Raw genomic sequence first — 19,109 nt, 5'->3', positions numbered from 1 at the left:
AATTAATACACCAGGGGGTTGACTCAGCCTGTCATCCTTTCAAGGTCGGCGAAATGAGTACCAGTGTACTGGGCTGGTGTATACCCCGGTTAAAATAGGTGTACCATATCCCTGTGTTGTAAGAGGCGACCAGGGTTGCGTCAGGAAGGGCATCCGGCGTAAAACATGTGCCAAATCACTATGCGGATCATACGGATGATCCGCTTTGGCGACCCCTAACGGGAACAGCCGAAAGAACACACACACACACACACACACACACACACACACACACACACACACACACACACACACACTTGATACACTACTGATTTTGCAGATTTTCCCACTTTCAAAGCAAGTAGAGGTCTGTAATTTTTATCATAGGTACACATCAACTGTTAAAGACGGAATCAAAAACAAAAATATCCTGAAAATCACATTGTATGATTTTGAAATAATTAATTTGCATTTTATTGCATGAAATAAGTATTTGATACATCGGAAAAACAGAACTTAATATTTGGTACAGAAACCTTTGTTTGCAATTACAGAGATCAGACATTTCCTGTAGTTTTTAACCAGGTTTGCACAGACTGCAGCAGGGATTTTGGCCCCCTCCTCCATACAGATCTTCTCCAGATCCTAGAGGTTTCAGGGCTGTCGCTGGGCAACACAGACTTTCAGCTCCGTCCAAAGATTTTCTTTTGGGTTCAGGTCTGGAGACTGGCGAGGCCACTCCAGGACCTTGAGATGCTTTTACGGAGCCACTCCTTAGTTGCCATGACTGTGTGTTTCGGGTCGTTGTCATGCTGGAAGACCCAGCCACGCCCCATCTTCAATGCTCTTTTTGAGGGAAGGATGTTGTTGGCCAAGATCTCGTGATACATGGCCCCATCCATCCTCCCCTCAATACGGTGCAGTCGTCCTGTCCCCTTTGCAGAAAAGCATCCCCAAAGAATGATGTTTCCACCTTCATGCTTCACGGTTGGGATGGTGTTCTTGGGGTTGTACTCATCCATCTTCTTCCTCCAAACACGGCGAGTGGAGTTTAAACCAAAAAGCTGTATTTTGGTCTCATCAGACCTCATGATCTTCTCCCATTCCTCCTCTGGATCATCCAGATGGTCATTGGCAAACTTCAGACGGGCCTGGACATGCGCTGGCTTGAGCAGAGGGATCTTGCGTGCGCTGCAGGATTTTAATCCATGAAGGCGTAATGTGATACTTATGGTTTTATTTGATACTGTGGTCCCAGCTCTCTTCAGGTCATTGACCAGGTCCAGCCGTGTAGTTCTGGGCTGATCCCTCACCTTTCTCATGATCATTGAGGCTCCAAGAGGTGAGATCTTGCATGGAGCCCCAGACCGAGGGAGATTGACTGTTATCTTGAACTTCTTCCATTTTCTAATAATTGCGCCAATAGTTGTTGCCTTCTCACCAAGCTGCTTGCCTATTGTCCTGTAGCCCATCCCAGCCTTGTGCAAGTCTACAATTTCGTCCCTGATGTCCTTAGACAGCTCTCTGGTCTTGCTCATTGTGGGGAGGTTGGAGTCTGATTGATTGAGTGTGGACAGCTGTCTTTTATGCAGATAACGAGTTCAAACAGGTGCAGTTAATACAGGTAATGAGTGGAGAATGGGAGGGCTTCTTAAAGACAAAACTAACAGGTCTGTGAGAGCTGGAATTCTTACTGGTTGGTAGGTGATCAAATACTTATTTCATGCAATAAAAAGCAAATTAATTATTCAAAAAAAATCATACAATGTGATTTTCGGGATTTTTGTTTTAGATTCCGTCTTTCACAGTTGAAGTGTACCTATGATAAAAATTACAGACCTCTACGAGCTTTGTAAGTGGGAAAACCTGCAAAATCGGCGTGTATCAAATACTTGTTCTCCCCAATATATATATATATATATATATATATATATATATATATATATATATATATATATATATATATATATATATATATATATATATATATATATATATACACATACATGATGAAGGAAAACAATGTCTGATTGTAATATGCATACTACATTGTAGAAAGTCGACTACATTCAGTTGGAGACGTCATTCGAGTATTTTTGCACAGACTTACACTAGTAGAGATGACACCAACAAAGCAACATTGTAATCCTTACTATATTTCACGGACTGGTGTTTGTGTGCTCGTTTGTTTGTCGGGCTGCTACTCCAACAGTTCTGGGCCAAATTACATCCAGACTTGCTGCAGAGGATCAGCATGACCCTATTTAATGTGTCGGGGTGTTTTTATCTTTTCCGGTGCTCTTGGGAGAGGACACAAATTCTCTATGGAAATGTGTATCGTGTAGCGCCGCCTCCAGGTGGGGGAGCGTATTACAAGTTTTTCCCATTTACAGTGCAGTATTCCTGTCCCCACGTTTTCCAGTGCAGTGAGGTTTTTTGAATTAGAGGTAGTAGTTATGTTTATGATTCATTCACATAACCCGGGTTATTAAGTTTTTCCTATATGGAACTGTCAGTTGCCGATACACCACCCAAATAAGGTATGCATTGGAAGAACGTGTTACATGCTTGGAACAAGACTGCCTGTGGCGAGGGTACTCTGCTAGTTTATATAAAATTCAGTTGGGAAACGATTATGTTTCAGTACAAGCCATGTCACCTTTCTGCATGCAGTGGCCTGCAAAAGTATTCACCCTCTACCAATAATGGCACATTTCGATGAATTATGCAAAAACAATTTCTCCAAATGAACTTTATTCATAACGAAAGAGATCAAACAAAACATTGTTATCGTTGAAGGAGGCTACACGTCAGGAGGACCAGTAAAAACACATGTACAAATGAAAATTCACTGGTTGTAAAAATATTCAGACCCTTCGGTCAGTACTTGGTGGAAGAACCTATTACAGCAATGACTGCCATGAGTTTTTGTGGGTAGATCTCTACCAGTTTTGTACAGTGAGGTAGTGAAATCTTTGTCCATTCTTCACGTGAAAATTGCTCCCATTCTGCCAAGTTTGTTGGGGATCATCGATGGACTCCAATCTTCAAGTCTCGGCATAAATGTTCAATTGGGTTCAAGTCAGGACTTTGACTGGCCCACTCAAGAACATTTATTTTAATCCTATTCAGCCACTTCAGTGTAGCTTTAGCTTTGTTCTTCAGATCATTGTCCTGCTGAAATGTGAATCTCTGACCCAGTTTCAGATTCATGGCTGACTCAAGCAGGTTTTCGTCAAGAATTCTCCTGTATTTTCACCATCCATTATTCTTTCTATCCTGACAAGCTTGCTAGTCCCTGCTGATGAAAAGCAGCCACATAACATGATGCTGTCACCACCATGCTTGACAGTAGGGGTAGTGTTGATTGGGTGATTTGCAGTGTTAGGCTTGTGCCAGACATAACACTTTGAATTTCGACCAAAAATTTTAATTTTTGCCTCGCCTGACCACAAAACTTTTCTCCACGTGCCTGCAGTATCACTAAGATGCTTTTTTGCAAGCTCCATCTGAGCTTTTAGATGTGTCTTTTTCAGTAATGGCTTCTTTCTTGCCACCTGTCCATGGAGGCCAGCTATGTGAAGGGAACGGGATATTGTTGATTGATGAACACTGACCCCCCCCCCCCATTTCGGACACGGAGTCTCGAAGATCTTTCAAAGTCATTGCTGTATTTGCAGTGACATCCCGAACCAATTCCCTGCTTGCCAGCTGCTGAGTTTCGATGGGCAACCTGATTTGGGCAGTGTCTGGGTGGTATAATACGTCTTCCACTTCTTAATGATGGATTTCTCTGTACTCAAATGGATAATGAATGACTTTAAAATCTTCTTATAACCCTCTGCTAAATTGTGCTTCTCCACCACTTTATGTCTGACTTCTTTTGAAAGCTCCTTGGTCTTCATGTTTGCCTTGTTGGTTCACCAAGTGAGTTGCACCTGAAAACACCTTCGATAAGTGAGGGAGATTAATTTTTAAGTTAAACCACTGATTATATTGAGGTGAAGCATATTACACTTATTTTGTAATCTTTCAAACAAATAATTTACTCTTGAAGTGATTTAGGGTTAATTAGGTAAAGGTTATGAATACTTACACAACCGAGAATCATCAGATTTTGTCTGTTCATCAAACTTATTTGCAGTTTATCTACATTTTTCAGTTTCATCCCTTTGGAGTAATTTATGAAGACTACATGTAGTAAGTTTGATTTGAAAGCATCATGAAATAAGCTCAGGTGGCATCAAAATGTGAAAACTTTGGAGGGGGGGGGGGTGGGGTGAATACTTTTGCAGGCCACTATGATGCTGGTATCCTGTAATTTTGCATTATGATGCAAAAATATTCTGAAAGGCCAAGCGGTCTTAAGATTCCGCATTGGCAAAATTGAGCGATGACAAAAAAAACGTGTTTTTTTTTTTCAGACCGCCATTTGACCTTGACCTTTAACCCTGATGGGTGTGATGTAAATGAAGCAGAAATGCGCCTTGCTCGAGACTATTTAGGGAAGGCAATGTCATTCTGATCGGATAATCCTTCATTGAGATATGGAGAAAAATGTTTACATGTCTATAATGTTAAAATGTTTATAATTGGGTCATGACCTTAAATAGTAGGTCATGGTCAAAGGAATTATGTCAGCCCTGCACACTTTGTATTCCCATTATTGATGGCAAATTTAATTCTGAAAGTTCCTGCTGGTTCTGAGATATAGCTTGAACTTTGGCAGAAAAAAAAGGAAAGGAACACCCCCCCCCACCCCCAGAAAGTCACCCCACCTCCCTAAGTGCTGGATTAGTACTCCTAGGGGGGGTCGGATAAATTTTAGGGTACCATTAAAATTTTGGTGTGCTCATTGTCAAAACAAACCCTACAACAGGTATAAGCATTTCCTGATTGTATAGAGCAGCGATCTTCACTTTTTTAGAAGGGGGGCACTTTTGCGGATAGACATCAGTGTGAGAGCCGCCACACCGCCTGCAGGACTCCAAAGTGGCTGCTAACCCTAACAGCCTGCCTCCACGCACTCTTTTTGTTCTGTTTTTTTTTTTCATTGTGGTTACTGGGCTTCAAGCTTTACTGATGTAGTGATGCTATTTTGGAACATTACTTCACATTTGGTCAATCTGATAGCATTTATGACGGATTATGGGGTGTTTTCACATTTGTGCATTATCGGCCATGCGTCAGGGGCCGCACTTTTGGCCAACAGTGGCCATCAATGTCTCGCAGGCCATGCAATGAAGAGGACTATCAAGGGAGGCTGAATTAAAGCCTCCACATTCAGAAGGTGCTGCTCTGGCACATGCTCCCATACCTGTCCTAACCTGTTCAGGCCATCTTGCAGTGTTAATTTTCTTTAGAGTGCAGCCTTATGGCTGCTGGTTGCATGAATGGTTAGGGATGCGGCTATGCCGCTGATGCAGTGTCCCTATTACCAGTACACTGGTACTCATTTTGCCAACCTCAGAAGGATGACAGGCTGAGTCAACCCCACCTGGTATTAATTCAGCTGCCAACGGGGCTCGAACTCAGGACCTCAGGATCCCAACCTAACCGCTAAACCTACACCAGGCTCGAGTGATAACTGTGGCATCAGCAAGGTCGAGTCCCATCGGACATGACTGGGTGTTTGTTACATGAAGTGATAGCAATTATATTCTGGACGCTTGAGACCATTTCACCTGAATCTTTCCACTGCAACAAGATGGCGTCCATAAAAAGTGAGTAAGTATAGTAATGCCTATTTCAGAAACAACGAGAAGGGCACTCGTTGGAGCGCATCCCTCGGCCACGTAATGCCTGATCCACAAGAACATATCGGGCCCAATACATTTTTGAAATATCACGCTATTCAGTACTATATCGTTTTTAGTCCTGTCTTTCAATGGTGAAGAATCACTTTAAAAATTAAATAATTATCTTATCCAGATTCGTATTCGGATGTTCACCAAAATCGAATCAATTTGTTCTTGCCACACACCCAACTTGTCCACCAAGTTTCGCCTGAATCCGTCAACAACTTTTTTGAGATATCGTGCTAAATATCATTTTTGGCCTCATCTCTCAATGGTGAGGAATCACTTAAATAATTACAGTAGTCGGATCCGGATCCGGATCTTCACCAAAATCTAATCAATTCATCCTAGTCATACACCCAACTTGTCCACAACTTTTTGAGATTTCCTGTACACAAACAAACAAACAAACAGAAAGAGGTGAAAACATAACCTCCTTCACCTTCGGTGGTGGAGGTCATAACATTTCGCTTTGTTTGTAGAGGTTCTGTTTCATGAATCGGAAACGTTACATTGTTTCATGGTTTCTTCATTGAATTGGATTTCTTCCTGTGTAGCAGCTAACAAGTGTAGTTAAACATCATGAATGAAGCAAGTATTTGACCCAGGCTGTTGCAGTTTTTATGTTTCAGTATGTTAGAAAAATCATCGCAATTAGCTAATTCTCAATGGAACAAATCTGAAAGTACCCTCCGCGCACCAACATCCTCTAAAGTGCTCAAGACAACAAAATGACAAAAGGAACTGCACAAGAAACTTCAACGCTCAAGGAGACCATTAGACCCATCAAGTCTGCACAATCTGCCAAAAATTAATTTCCCTACCTATCCCCACTCCTCTTAGGTATCTACCTAACCCAAGCTTAAATCCATCCAATGTCTGTGTTGCCATCACCTTTGCGAGGAATCAAATTATCTCTATTCGTCATTGGTCAAATCGCGGTCAATTCCGTCGTCAAGGCGCCTCGTGTGATTGCATCTGGTCGGGAATTATATCCACGCTGCTCCCGAAGCACGTCTGGAGGCATGACCTCATAGTGCGTCAGCGACCTCGCAGCCCGTCGGCTCACCTGCCGTTTATTTGCTCTAATAGTGGTGTCGGGGCCGGGAGACAGTGTCGAAATTGAAGCGTCTCTTTAAATGACAAGTGAGTTTTGTAATCTGTGAGAGTGGAGTGATCTTAAAAAGCATTTGGCAGGTGTTATTAACCACCTGGGAGCGACAAAGGTCAAGTTCTGAAACCCGATGAGTGCTGGGGGTAGCAGGGAGAGTCACACAAAGCGAAAAAGAAACGCACTTCTGTTGGAGAAAACGCGTGACATTTCATCTCGTAACCAGCGCCAGATATTGGATAATATTGCTGATGGAGCAAATGCTGCAGAGTAATAAAAACACAGCCTATCTTCAAATCTCTGTGAAGCTTGTGATATGAGAGACGCCTCGCATGCAGCATGCATACATCAAAGTAGCATCGGGGACTCTGGTACGGCCCATTAAATTTCCCATGTATGACAAAAAGGACGAGGGGAAAAATAAATTTGAAATAGTTTGCGTCACCTGAATACAATTCAGACTCAATCACACACAGGAATATATATATATATATATATATATATATATATATATATATATATATATATATATATATATATATATATATATATATATATATATATATATATATATATATATATATATATATATATATATATATATATATATATATATATATATATATATATATATATATATATATATATATATATATATATATATATATATATATATGTATATATATGTATGTATGTGTATATATATATATATATATATATATATATATATATATATATATATATATATATATATATATATATATGTATATGTATATATATATATGTATATGTATATATATATGTATATGTATATATATATATATATATATATATATATATATATATATATATATATATATATATATATATATATCACAAGGATGGGCCATGCATTAAGAAAGCAGCTACCCATCTCCAACCTCTCTCCTCTTCCCAGGGAGGTGCCAAGGAGGAAGGAGGTTGGGAACTTTCTTCTGCAACTGGTAACACTGTTATTCATCAGTTAGCTTCTCGTTTAAATATACAAGGCATTATAATATTTATACAGGGTGTCCCAAAAGTCACCTCGGGATTTAGAAATTAAATAGCATTTCCGTTTTAAAAAAAAAAAAAAATTTTTTTTTTTCAGAATTTAGATGAACATTTGGAAATTACCCATGGAAAAATTCACAACTGAACAAAGAACCAAAATCCTGGAATTTTATTTTAAATTTCATCGATCAATTATTCTCACCCAAAGACCATGAACAGCGAATAATTTCGCGAAATTCAGAAATTTATTGGCCATCACGTGCTCCTGATTTGACGCTTCCCGATTATTTTATTTGGGGTTACCTGAAGGAGCGTGCATACATCAATAGGCCCCACACAATTCAGCAGCTCAAAGACAACATCTGTGCAGAAATTCGAGGGTTGCAGCCAGAGTTATTGTCCGCTATTGTGGAAAATGCTGTCGAAAGAGCCCGTCTCTGCGAAACCGAAAATGGAGGACACCTAAGTCGCATCATTTTTCATAAATAAAGCAAATTTATCTCCATTTTGTACATTTTCTTTTGGTATAAAAATAACCATACATTATTAAAAACAAACGTTATTTAATTTCTAAATCCCTCGGTGACTTTTGGGACACCCTGTATAGTGTGTATATATATATATATATATATATATATATATATATATATATATATATATATATATATATATATATATATATATTAATTTATATATGTATACAGAAGGGATCCATCCATTGGGACCATACTCTGTGAAGAGTGTTGGTGCTACCTATGCAGTCTCCCTGGCGATTGGACACAATCCTGGACAGGTCACCACTCCTTCACAGGATACCAGCAAGCTGGTACTCATTTTGCCAACCTCAGAAGGATGACAGCAGAGTCAAACCCCACCTGGTTTTAATTCAACAGCCAAGCGGTATTTGAACTCAGGATCCTAGGATCCCAAGCCCATCACCCTAACCATTAAGCCAACACCAGACATACAGAAGGAATGAAGTACAGTTTAAGTTATCTGAAATTACTAAGTCATACGTTCATTGCTGTTGCAGTTCATTACGTTGAGTTAAATGGAAGATGTAAACAGCCTGGAGAATATTACACAAATTGACCAGGGTCTCCTGAGAAAGAAAACACAAAGGGGTTTAATAATGGGAGGAGGACAAATGCTTCATATGAGATGGACATGAGGCAGCCGTGACGGATTTTGTTGGACCTGACGTTGATTTGGATGTATTTGCTTCTGACATATTGAAAGAATGGATGAGGAAAGATTAGTGAAAGATAATATAGCAAAGCAGGTAGACCAATATCCAGATTGAAGCAAACAGTGGAAAAGGATCTAATGGAAGCTTCTTGGAATTACTATGAAAAGATTACAACATATAGCCCAAGATAGGAAAGGGTGGAGAGCTGTGTTTCGGGACTTATGCTGCGGAGCAGGAGCAAGATAAATAATGCAGAATAATGTAATGCTGAATTGGGGGAAGAATGGATTGAGATGGGCAAACAACAACAGATGAAGATGTGCTAAATAAGCTTGCACATGTACAACATAGTATTAAAAGGTTTGGGAAAACGTATAACTTAGGTTGCAGGTATCAGAACAAGAGAGGAGTCAGAAAAAAACTTCAAAAACACGTGTACCTGCTATTGGAAAACAGCAGTTCTTTTCACTTTTGATTTATCATACTTGCATCCAATTCCACAACACACATGCCATTGAAAACAATCATAGAAGTTGACATACATTAGTACTGGCAGTGACAAGAAGCTAGTTCAACTTAAAAGAGGCTTAGCACATGCTATGATATTTTTACGGTTCACGGGGGTTCGACACCGTTGCCCTGGTTCGAATCTGTTGAGTCGCAGAGCAACCAAATCAGTCCCCTGCCGCAGAGACTCCCCTCCAGATCGCCACAGGCCAGCAGTCATTAGGCCAAACCTGATAAGTTGTGTGTCAGGAGGATTTTAAACACACACAATGGGGTGGGTCTGACATTTTCTAAATAAATGAAGTCGTGACGCCTATCTAAAATGACATTTAATGACTTTACGCTTATTTTAAACACTCAACATAGGAATAACTACACGATATTAAGCATTTATTAATCCTGAGGAGGAACCATATCTGCAGCAATATTACTTCAGTAAGCTTAGATAATATTTTCCTTCAGAGACTAATTTTGAGGACAATCCCCTGATTGGGACAACTCTCTGACGACTACTACTACTTTAACGACCCCATTTATTCCCATTTCCTTGTCGTATCAGCTGGGTGAGGTTTTGCCACAAATCTTTCACAAATTTACTGGTTGAGCCTGACATTCGACTAAAGGTTATTTGGGCAAGAATTTGTAATTTACTCAAGGTTGTGTCAAAGTAATGTTGGCAGAGGGGACAACTACCCTCACATCCATCTGAGAGCCAATGGATATTTGATGCAATGCCTTGCTTGCCTGAGAACCACCAATCCACCAACTTATAGTGGGGTTGGGAATCAATTGCAAAGTATATAGTGTCTCAAAGATAAGTGCGCATCATCTTGGCCATCCTATCATTACATTGAATGCAAATACGGACTAAAATAAAACCACATGTGAAGATGATTTTCAGAAAACATTTTCAGAGGACCTTATGACGTGGCTAATCATCTGCATATCCCAAAAGTCCATAAGACAGTCATAACATTGTCACAGCTGGTTAAACATCTCTAAACTATGAGAGGTTTTTTCATAAAACTTGGCAGAAAATTTTCCTTCTGCTGGTCATTTGCAAATTTGTTCAAACTAACCCACAACTCACATTAAATCAGTTGATGTGAAGTCAAAAGTAACCTTTCAGCAAGGTATAGTTGTATAGTGGTAAAGTAGAAAGAAGGAATTTTACAGTTTAAGGAGGCAGAAGACGAATCAGCATATGTAATTTACAGACAGGGTTATATAATATGCATAAACACCTGTTTGTGGGAGGGGACAGGTGAGAACTTCCCATCACAAAAAGGCACATGCCCCAAAAAGGCCGATCACGATCTTTCTGGCTGAGGTATGGAAGCCATGGTGGCACAGTGTGCTGTGGAACCCAGAAGAAGCAATATGGCTTTATTTTTATTGGGGCTGCCCTGTGGGTGAGACAGCCTGGAGGAGGAATACGCCCTGGAGGACGAACAGGGGCCTAGAGAAAGGGAACACCAGAGCTCCCAGCATGCAGGATGGCTCGAAGGTGAAGAAGAAGCGCATAGAGAGAGGGTCATGAGGACTCGTTCAGGCTCCATGTCCCGAGGTGCTTATTGTCACTGGTGCTTTTTGTGGGTGGCTTGCTTCATCTTCGGCGCTTTTCATCTCTGGTTCTAGCGTCATTGTTTGCTCTCCTCGTCTTGTGTGCTCCTCATCACTGGCTTGTCTTATCTTTGAGCTCACTTCATTGCTGGCTCACTTCGTCACTGTCTCGCTTTGTCATTGGCTTACTTCGTCTCCGGCACCGTTTCGTCGTTGCTCGGGGAGGACGGCTCTCCGAAATGTGGATTCTGCTCTCGAGCTGCACCAAACCTTTCCATTCCACACATCGCCAAAGGTAAGTCCTCGCCTGCAATTTTAATGTTTTTACAAGTGCGATCTTACAAATTCATTCCAAACAGTGAGGCAAATACATATGTTGTGTATGCTAAGAATAAAGAAGCTCTCAGTTATACTGAATAAAATCGAAATAATACACTTGTTCGTCCATCTGTGTATACAACATTCCTTTCCACCCATTGGGTAGACAGCTGGCCTGACCACCCACAATTTCAACCTGAAAAATCATATGGCTGCCATGTTTGTGCTACATGAAGCAAAAGACATCTTCGGCACTGTCATATTCACAATCACCATACCAATCATGTATATATATATATATATATATATATATATATATATATATATATATATATATATATATATATATATATATATATATATATATATATATATATATATATATATATATATATATATATATATATATATATATATATATTGTTGTGGTTGACGAAATTCGCAAACCACCATTCAGGTCCCTTAGGTGAGATATCTCTGTAAGTATATGTGTAGTTAGTCCAAACCCGTTGTTTAGAGGGAATAAATGTCATTCATTCGGGCTGCGACCCTTCAGGATAGCCGTTTTTCTTTTACTATCTTTATTTTGGACCAGCCGCCATTACTACCACCACAACCACCACCAACCACGTCTCAACAGCCATCACACAACAACCACCAACCGCAACGCCGCTTCACAACAACAGCCACGACCTTTACCGTCACATCTCGCTCTCGCAACCATCGCATCACCGCCATTCCCGCGCCGCTTGTGGGCACCGATCCTGGACTCGTACAGGGCGCGCACCGAACAGAGGGTGCAAAAACACCAGCCTTTCCGAAGAAATCGGATCAAGAACGATTCACGCCCACTTCTGTTCCGTCCTATCGGCGAGCGTGGGGCGATTTGGCCCCGCCTCCATGTGCGTCGGAGTATAATCGCTATATGTAGATTCGCGGATCAAAAATCATTCACGCCCACTTTTCCTCTGTCCAATGGGGAGCCAGCCAGAGGTGAAGGGTCGAAGGTGAAGGAGCGAAGCCCCGGGGGCTATAAAGGGCCACGTTCGCTCGCCGAAAAGGCAGTCAGTCAAGGAGAGTTGAGAAGAGAAGAGTCAGAGAAAGCAGTTGGACGGAGCTGAGAAGAGTGGAGAGTGGGAGAGTTGGAGAGGTGGCGGCGGCGAAGGCAGTCGAGAGGGCGCTCGTGTCAGAGTCGGGGAGCTGCGGAGAGGGGAGGCCGGTAACGCGACCGAGGTCGCGGTGGAGACGCTCGCGCGGGACCCAAGCCAGCGAGATATCCTCATTCCCCCGAGCATCAACAACCCCCTCCTGTTTCCCCCCGCGCTAAGATAGTGTGAGAAGGGGGCCCCGTTCCCACCCCATTTCCAGGCAGTGCCAGCGAGGCCCGCGGAGTCGGGGCGCCACCGCCATTTTGCGGCTCATCACCAGATGGGTAGGCTCCACGCGGTCTCGGCCCCAGGCCCGTCTGCCCCCTTGTAGTGGAGGGTGGTCCCTTTTTCTTTTGCTTTGAGTATATGTGTTGTCGGCGCCGTCTGTGAAGTAAAACTGTATAAGTGTTGCCGTGTGCTCGGTAGTCGGTAGTAGATCTGCATTGTTGCATTTGCTTTTTGTGCAGAATTGTGTGTTTCTTCTATTTTTACATTTGCTTTTGGTGTATAATTGTATATGTGTGCTTTCCGTTTGCCGCGGAATAAATGTGCTTTATGTTGAACTGTTTTTCCCGTTTTGCTCCGTCTTTTCCTTTATTGAATCTCCATCTTACTTCACGTAAAGGGTTGGTCGTGGGCTAAATACGCCCAATAATTAATCGAACCGTCGAGGTTGACGATAACACCGCTCGGTTATCCCGATAGTACGGAACGGGTCGCTTAAAGTGGCCCGTGTCCGAAGTCGACCTGCGGCGAGGTGCGATCGCCCGGTCTACCCTCCGTGTGGGTACTTAGGTAGGTCGAATTTGGCGAGCAACCCTATCCCACGCGGGGGGCCGATTGGCACGATCGTGGTGAGGCCGAAAGGCCCACCCGTGACTAGTTCCCGGCGTTAGTCCGAGAGGGTCACGACGGGATTGTCCGTCCGGTGGGCGACGTGCCGCGATTCGAGTTACGTGGCCGCTCGCACGCCGGCGGGCGCGAATCCGCAACAATATATATATATATATATATGGAATAGGCTAGTGCCGCCTGTTTGTCTGTCTGTCTGTCTGTCCAACCGTGAAACACGGAAAACGCTCTTTGGAGAGAAAGATTCAATAAAAGTTGTTTCAAATTAATCCAAACGTGCAGGAAAATTATCATTTTTTTCAATTGCACAAAAAAAAAATTGAACCTGGATGATGTACAAGTCCAACCACTGCTTCGATCGCTTCTGAATTTTTTATGTGAAGAAATATTGCCGCGAAATCTTTGCTGTTAAGAAATATGATTTTGGATGTTGATACTGCTCGATAATAGATCTATCTATATAATAATACGCCGGTTCGTCCATATCCGTTTGTGTGTAACATTTCCTCCACCTCTTCAAGACATTTGACAGCCGTGTTTGTATAAAACGAGGCCAAAGATTTATTTGCAGCGGCCATATTCACAATCGTCATATTCTCCCCACAAGTTTTACCCTCAGTGTAAAATGACCAATGCAACTGTTGAAATGATCATCACAGATCAAAATGTTGGAGGTCATCGGCATCTGGGCCTTTGTTATGGTGGTGAATCAATACAAACTAAGGTACCGATATGAATGGAGAATCAGTACTTTCATTGTGTAAAATTAACCAAGGAACCAACTTGAACCGATGATTGATACTTTCATTGTGTAAAATGAACCAAGGTACCAATTTGAACTGATGATTGATACTTTCATTGTGTAAAATTAACCAAGGAACCGACTTGAACCAATGATTGATACTTTCATTGTGTAAAATTAACCAACGAACCAAACTTGAACCGATGATTGGTACTTTTATAATGTAAAGTGAACCAAGGTACCAATTTGAACCCAGGATCGGTACTTTCATTGTGTAAAATGAACCAAGGAACCAACTTGAACCAATGATTGATACTTTCATTGTGTAAAATTAACCAACGAACCAAACTTGAACCGATGATTGGTACTTTTATAATGTAAAGTGAATCAAGGTACCAATTTGAACCCAGGATCGGTACTTTCATTGTGTAAAATGAACCAAGGAACCAACTTGAACCAATGATTGATACTTTCATTGTGTAAAATTAACCAACGAACCAAACTTGAACCGATGATTGGTACTTTTATTATGTAAAGTGAACCAAGGTACCAATTTGAACCCAGGATCGGTACTTTCATTGTGTAAAATGAACCAAGGAACCAACTTGAACTGATGATCGGTACTTTCATTGTGTAAAATGAACCAATGTACCAATGATCGGTACTTTCATTGTGTAAAGTGAACCAAGGTACCAATTTGAACCAATGATCGGTACTTTCATTGTGTAAAGTGAACCAAGGTACCAATTTGTACCGAGGATCAGTACATTCATTGTGTATAATGAACCAAGAAACCAATTTGAACTGATGATCGGTACTTTCATTGTGTAAAATTAACCAATGTACCAATGATCGGTACTTTCATTGTGTAAAGTGAACCAAGGTACCAATTTGAACCGAGGATCGGTACTTTCATTGTGTAAAGTGAACCAAGGTACCAATTTGTACCGAGGATCGGTACTTTCATTGTGTATAATGAACCAAGGAACCAACTTGAACTGATGATCGGTACTTTCATTGTGTAAAATGAACCAATGTACCAATGATCGGTACTTTCATTGTGTAAAGTGAACCAAGGTACCAATTTGAACCGAGGATCGGTACTTTCATTGTGTAAAGTGAACCAAGGTACCAATTTGAACCGAGGATCGGTACTTTCATTGTGTAAAGTGAACCAAGGTACCAATTTGAACCGAGGATCGGTACTTTCATTGTGTAAAGTGAACCAAGGTACCAATTTGAACCGTGGATCGGTACTTTCATTGAGTAAAATGAACCAAGGTAGCAATATAAACCAATGATCGGTGTTTTTTGTTGTATAAAATGAACCAAGGTATCGATCTGAACAGACGATCGGTATTTTCATTGTGTAAGATGAACCAAGGTACCAATTTGAACCAAGGATCGGTATTTTCATTGGATAAAATGAACCAAGGTACCAATATAAACCAATGATCGGTGTTTTATGTTGTATAAAATGAACCAAGGTACTGATTTGAACCAAGGATCGGTAGTTTCATTGTGTCAAATGAACCAAGGTACCAACTTTTCCCGAAGATCGATACTTTCATTGTGTAAAGTGAACCAAGGTAGCGATTTTAACCGAGGATCGGTACTTTCATTGTGTAAAGTGAACAAAGGTACCAATTTGAACCAAGGATCGGTACTTTCATTGTGTAAAATGAACCAAGGTACCAACTTTTACTGATGATTGGTACTTTCATTGTGCAAAGTGAACCAAGGTACCAATTTGAACCGAGGATCGGTACTTTCATTGTGTAAAGTGAACCAATTACCGATTTGAACCGAGGATCGGTACTTTCATTGTGTAAAAATGAACCAAGGTACCAACTTTTACCGATGATCGGTACTTTCATTGTGTAACGTGAACCAAGGTACCAATTTGAACCGAGTATCGGTACTTTCATTGTGAAAAATGGGCCAAAGTACTAATTTGAATTGGGGATCGGTACTTCCATGGTGTAAAATGAACCAAATTAGCAATTTGAATTGGGGATCGGTACTTCCATGGGGTAAAATGAACCAAAGTACCAATTTGAACCGAGGATCGGTACTTCCATGCTGTAAAATGAACCAAAGTACCAATTTGAACTGAGGATCGGTACTTTCATTGTGTAAAGTGAACCAAGGTACCAATTTGAACCGATGATCGGTACTTTCATTGAGTAAAGTGAACCAATGTACCAATTTGAACCGATGAACGGTACTTTCATTGTGTAAAGTGAACCAAGGTACCAATTTGAACCGAGGATCGGTACTTCCATTGTGTAAAGTGAACCAATGTACCAATTTGAACCGATGAACGGTACTTTCATTGTGTAAAGTGAACCAAGGTACCAATTTGAACCGAGGATCGGTACTTTCATTGTGTAAAGTGAACCAATGTACCAATTTGAACCGATGAACAGTACTTTCATTGTGTAAAGTGAACCAAGGTACCAATTTGAACCGAGGATCGGTACTTTCATTGTGTAAAGTGAACCAATGTACCAATTTGAACCGATGATCGGTACTTTCATTGTGTAAAGTGAACCAAGGTCCCAATTTGAACCGAGGATCGGTACTTTCATTGTGTAAAGTGAACCAATGTACCGATTTGAACCGAGGAACATTACTTTTGTTGTGTAAAGTGAACCAAGGTACCAATTTGAACCGATGATCGGTACTTTCATTGTGTAAAATGAACCAAGGTACCAACTTTTACCGATGATCGGTACTTTAATTGTGTAAAGTGAACCAATGTACCGATTTGTACCGAGGATCAGTACTTTCATTGTGTAAAATGAACCAAGGTACCAACTTTTACTGAAGATCGGTACTTTCATTGTGTAAAGTGAACCAAGGTACCAATTTGAACTGAGGATCGGTACTTTCATTGTGTAAAGTGAACCAAGGTACCAATTTGAACCGAGGATCGGTACTTTCATTGTGTAAAGTGAACCAATGTACCGATTTGAACCAAGGATTGGTACTTTCATTGTGTAAAATGAACCAAGGTAGCAATATAAACCAATGATCGGTGTTTTTTGTTGTATAAAATGAACCAAGGTATCGATCTGAACAGACGATCGGTATTTTCATTGTGTAAGATGAACCAAGGTACCAATTTGAACCAAGGATCGGTATTTTCATTGGATAAAATGAACCAAGGTACCAATATAAACCAATGATCGGTGTTTTATGTTGTATAAAATGAACCAAGGTACTGATTTGAACCGAGGATTGGTAGTTTCATTGTGTCAAATGAACCAAGGTACCAACTTTTACCGAAGATCGATACTTTCATTGTGTAAAGTGAACCAAGGTAGCGATTTGAACCGAGGATCGGTACTTTCATTGTGTAAAGTGAACAAAGGTACCAATTTGAACCAAGGATCGGTACTTTCATTGTGTAAAATGAACCAAGGTACCAACTTTTACTGATGATTGGTACTTTCATTGTGCAAAGTGAACCAAGGTACCAATTTGAACCGAGGATCGGTACTTTCATTGTGTAAAGTGAACCAATTACCGATTTGAACCGAGGATCGGTACTTTCATTGTGTAAGATGAACCAAGGTACCAATTTGAACCAAGGATCGGTATTTTCATTGGATAAAATGAACCAAGGTACCAATATAAACCAATGATCGGTGTTTTATGTTGTATAAAATGAACCAAGGTACTGATTTGAACCGAGGATTGGTAGTTTCATTGTGTCAAATGAACCAAGGTACCAACTTTTACCGAAGATCGATACTTTCATTGTGTAAAGTGAACCAAGGTAGCGATTTGAACCGAGGATCGGTACTTTCATTGTGTAAAGTGAACAAAGGTACCAATTTGAACCAAGGATCGGTACTTTCATTCTGTAAAATGAACCAAGGTACCAACTTTTACTGATGATTGGTACTTTCATTGTGCAAAGTGAACCAAGGTACCAATTTGAACCGAGGATCGGTACTTTCATTGTGTAAAGTGAACCAATTACCGATTTGAACCGAGGATCGGTACTTTCATTGTGTAAAAATGAACCAAGGTACCAACTTTTACCGATGATCGGTACTTTCATTGTGTAACGTGAACCAAGGTACCAATTTGAACCGAGTATCGGTACTTTCATTGTGAAAAATGGGCCAAAGTACTAATTTGAATTGGGGATCGGTACTTCCATGGTGTAAAATGAACCAAATTAGCAATTTCAATTGGGGATCGGTACTTCCATGGGGTAAAATGAACCAAAGTACCAATTCGAACCGAGGATCGGTACTTCCATGCTGTAAAATGAACCAAAGTACCAATTTGAACTGAGGATCGGTACTTTCATTGTGTAAAGTGAACCAAGGTACCAATTTGAACCGATGATCGGTACTTTCATTGAGTAAAGTGAACCAATGTACCAATTTGAACCGATGAACAGTACTTTCATTGTGTAAAGTGAACCAAGGTACCAATTTGAACCGAGGATCGGTACTTTCATTGTGTAAAGTGAACCAATGTACCAATTTGAACCGATGATCGGTACTTTCATTGTGTAAAGTGAACCAAGGTCCCAATTTGAACCGAGGATCGGTACTTTCATTGTGTAAAGTGAACCAATGTACCGATTTGAACCGAGGAACATTACTTTTGTTGTGTAAAGTGAACCAAGGTACCAATTTGAACCGATGATCGGTACTTTCATTGTGTAAAATGAACCAAGGTACCAACTTTTACCGATGATCGGTACTTTAATTGTGTAAAGTGAACCAATGTACCGATTTGTACCGAGGATCAGTACTTTCATTGTGTAAAATGAACCAAGGTACCAACTTTTACCGAAGATCGGTACTTTCATTGTGTAAAGTGAACCAAGGTACCAATTTGAACT

At 40.7% G+C, this 19,109-nt stretch overlaps 1 long non-coding RNA gene across 1 annotated transcript in view; it reads left to right on the top strand.

Moving 5' to 3' along the window:
* Positions 1-11,178: 11,178 nt before the first annotated feature.
* The window catches only part of LOC147016513 (uncharacterized), a 45,003-nt gene continuing 37,072 nt past the window's right edge, over positions 11,179-19,109 (top strand). The window contains exon 1 of the long non-coding RNA XR_015049675.1: positions 11,179-11,474. This is a non-coding gene — a long non-coding RNA (uncharacterized LOC147016513). The remainder of the gene's footprint in view (positions 11,475-19,109) is intronic.

This window comes from Eptatretus burgeri, chromosome 11 (assembly GCF_056783735.1).
Source record: "Eptatretus burgeri isolate ZD-2024b chromosome 11, Ebu_testis_v1, whole genome shotgun sequence".
NCBI lineage: Eukaryota > Metazoa > Chordata > Myxini > Myxiniformes > Myxinidae > Eptatretus > Eptatretus burgeri.
Note: the sequence above shows the minus strand (reverse complement) of the source record. Positions and strands in the feature narration are given on the sequence as shown.